The sequence below is a fragment of the Berghia stephanieae genome, chromosome 8 (genome assembly GCF_034508935.2).
Source record: "Berghia stephanieae isolate SIO BIC M18660-M18661 chromosome 8, UCSD_Bste_1.3, whole genome shotgun sequence".
NCBI classification, from domain to species: Eukaryota; Metazoa; Mollusca; class Gastropoda; order Nudibranchia; family Aeolidiidae; genus Berghia; species Berghia stephanieae.
In genome coordinates, this window is record NC_088367.1 from 11,139,768 (window position 1) to 11,144,000 (window position 4,233).

A 4,233-nucleotide genomic window follows, 5' to 3' on the forward strand; every position below is an offset into this window, starting at 1 on the left:
TTTCTTACACCCTCTCGCCACATCATTAGTAACCGTCGCCTTGGCATTCCATGAAGGAATATAATGTGTCAGTCGGAAGGTAAAATTTTTTGCATTTTCTGAAAGAATATGCTACCCAGAGTATTTTAATCTTTATTTGAAGTAAATCAGGTGATTTTTCACGAAGTTATGGCCAGATGTATGGGAAAGGTATCCAGCAACTTTTCTCAAATTTCATACTTTTTCAACTTGACTATCTATTCAGAAGTGAAATTAAGCTTTGATATTTCCCGAAGATGTACAAAAAGGGCTGATTAAATCATTTATGACAAGAGTTCATAAAAAAATGACCTTCTAACTAAACTTGGCAATATCTCAGTTCAAACCTTTTCACCATCTGACTGATTCTGTAACAGATAGATAATCCATCAAACAATATAAGATTTCTGATGTCAACAGGAATCACCCATGTTGTCCAAAATATCAACTAAAATATCCACTAACAGTGCTAAAATCACGTTACAAAGGGTCTCTAACCAACAGCAACACTTAATATTATAGGACGGGGCATGGAGCCTATAACTCGATATAAAAATCTCCCCCCCCCCCCAATGGACAAGAATGTTTGTTAATGGCCGGGTACTCATTTTATACCCGAGTACAGTGAGGCAATGTGAGTAAAGAGCCTTTTCCCTTGGAATCAACTTTGTGGGATTCAAACCCATGACATACTGGTCCGAAGGCAAGTGTCAAACGACTAGATCACACAAACCTGCAGTGGAGAGAATGAACATAATTACAACAAAAAAAAATAAAAAATCGATTGTACCCGGGATAGATTTTGGTCCCTTTGCACGTGAAGCGAGTGCTCTATCAACTGAGCTATCGGGACCCCCCCCCCCCCCCATAGATTTATAAGGTTGATTTTATTTTTGACCAAAACCTAAAAACGACTTTTTGTCTGTGATTGCAGCGTGTTTCAGTTTTCAGCCGTGGGCAATCCAGTACTAATGTAAAACACAGACTGTTTATAGAGCAGACAAGCCGCTATCCTATTACAAGCGTGTTAACATCATTATCCTCACCAAAACCTACAGGCATTGTTTCTCGTTGAGATTTTGTTTATTTTGTCGATGTTTCTGACATTTAAGCTCCAGTCAAAATAGGATTCTATAAGTGTTTGAGATATTTTAAGGTGTAATTGGATAGTGTATTGCATTGTCGTACATTGTATTGTGTGATGAGAGCCTGCAAGGCATTGTCAAAGATTTCAGGACTTTGTTTATAGATAGTATGCGCTTGGCTAAGAAGCTCATAACATTGCCATCCGGAAGTATAACAGACCAACACACAAAACTGTGTGTATCCATGAGCGTTTATAGTCAGGTTAATACAGTTCAGTGAGCATTACTCATAAACGCGGATGGCAAAAACAATAACAAAGACCTGAGTGACGTCATCTTCGAACTATCTATAGATAGAATGCGCTTGGCCAAGGAGTTCACAACATTGCCATCCGGAAGTATAACGGACCAACACACAAAACTATGTGTAACCATGAACTTTTATAGTCTGGTTAATACAGTTTAGTGAGAACAACTCACAAACGCGGATGGTAAAAAAACAATAACAAAGGCATGTGTGACGTCATCTTCGTTCTATCTATTGATGCATTGCTTTTAGCCAAAAAAAACTCACAACATCCGCCAGCCAGATTTAACGTACCAATACACATAACTATATGTAGTAACCTTAAACGTTTTTAGTCTGATTGATAAAATATAGTGAGAATTACTCATAAAAATGCCTGGCTAAAAATTATAACAAAGAGCTGAGTGACGTCAATTTCGTTCTATCTATGCACTGACTTGTAAGTAAAATACTCACATATTCTGTTGAAACAATCGCTACCGCCATATAAACGTATAAAAAGAAACTTGAGATTTCAAATAGCGCAATATCCACTAAACGAGCTCAAAGCGCTTTATAAGGGGTCCCCAGCCAACAGCGATGGGTCGCATAATATGAACTTTTACCAAGGTGTGATTATTCGTCTCTGGTGAAGGTGAAAGCCCCCCCCCCCCCCTCCCCACCACACTCTATCATCACATCAACGCCTCGTGGGATGTTTCATTCCAACTCCGAAATGGACCGTAGCCATCGTTATGCTATAGATAGTTCGAAGATGACGTCACTCAGGTCTTTGTTATTGTTTTTTGCCATCCGCGTTTATGAGTAAGGCTCACTGAACTGCATTAACCTGACTATAAACGTTCATGGATACACACAGTTTTGTGTGTTGGTCCGTTATACTTCCGGATGGCAATGTTATGAGCTTCTTAGCCAAGCGCATACTATCTATAGCCTGACACTGAAATCCAAAAGGACTGGCAGTTTGACGTCATTATTTGGTTTTTGCACCGCCTAGTGAGTTGTCGTTAGTAGAGCTCATGGAAACAAGTGATTTCATTGGTTGAACTATTGAATACAACTCATATTTGTTTTCTTTTGTGGAAAAAGACTGGCATTTTGACGTCATTTTTTGGTCAGTATCAGGCCATAACTTTACGAAGGCCACGGTCTTGGGCTGTTTCATTCCAACTCCAAAATGGACTCAATAGATAGAGCAAAGATGACGTCACACATGCCTTTGTTATTGTTTATTGCCATCCGCGTTTGTGAGTTGTTCTCACTAAACTGTATTAACCAGACTATAAAAGTTCATGGTTACACAGAGTTTGTGTGTTGGTCCGTTATACTTCCGGATGGCAATGTTGTGAACTCCTTGGCCAAGCGCATTCTATCTATAAACGACAGCATTTCTCACCAAATGGATCAAAAACAAAGGCAGCTTTATCCATTTATATTTATTTGTTTTTACACTGACCTAGTTTTTACGTTGGTTGTTGTCACGTGATGTTTGGTGACCTTTGACCCCCAGGGGAGACTAGTAGCACACAATAATACACCTGTCAAAGAACGGTAATCAAACTTATTATTGGTTGATCAAAACTTATTGATTACATTGTATTCTATTGACAAGGTACATTGATTTGATTCAAAGCTACACACACACATACACACACACCCACACACACAAACACACAAACATATATACACACAAACACACCTAAACACACACACAAACACACACAAACATATGTACACACACAAAATATACACACAATCATTTACACACACAAACACAAACATATATACACACAAACACACACACACACACAAGCACACACACACACAAACATACATAACTTGAGCTGTTATGTAGCAAAATATCTACTAAATGTGCTCAAAGCGCTTTACAAGGGGACCCTAGACAACAGCAACATTTAATATGTAGGACAAGACATAAAAATATCTTGATTTATATTGACATTAAACATTAATAACGACGACTGGTCTAATAGTTTAACACTCGCCATCAGATCGAATGTTGCTGGGTTCTAGGTCCGTGCTGACCGGCACATTGTTGAGTCCTTGGAAAAGGCTCTTTACTCATATTCTATGATCTTATACTCGGCAGGTATAAAATGAGTACCCAGCGATTAACAGCGGTGACTCTGTTGGATTAAAAAAATGTAATATCGCCTAAAAGGCGTCAGTCATATCTCGTTCTACATGTTGTTGTTGACTAGGGACACTTTGTAAATCGTTTTGAGCACGTTTAGTGGAAGTTGAAATGAATAAATAAAAAAAACCAAAAACCCCACCCCCCAATAAAAATAAAAAACAAAAAAAAAACAAAAACAAAACAAAAACAACCCCCCCCCCAAAAAAAAACAAAACAAAACAAAAACAACAAAAAAACAAACAAACAAAAACAAAAAAAAAACAAAACAAAAACAAAACAAAAAACAACAAAAAACAAAAAACAAAACTAAAACAACAAAAAATAAAAACCAACAAAAGCTCCAGTAAGTTCAAGGAGAACCAGAAAAGATTTGGATTAAGATGGAACAGGGCAGGGCATTGTTTTGGTACGTAGCAGTAAGACATTTGCTTGTGCACGAGACATCAAGATTGGCACTTTATCTTTCTTTTATTTATTTATCTGTTTAAACAAAACAAAACAAAACCAAACCAAACTCTAGATAGTCATGTATTCTCCAAGGTGAGAAAAGTCGGGCGTTGTTGAGATGGTGGATTGAAAACGCCACGAGATATATCATGATGATTGTTTAGACAAACTCACGTTACAAATCGTTGTCATCGCCTCGCCTGAAACAGGGCTCGCTG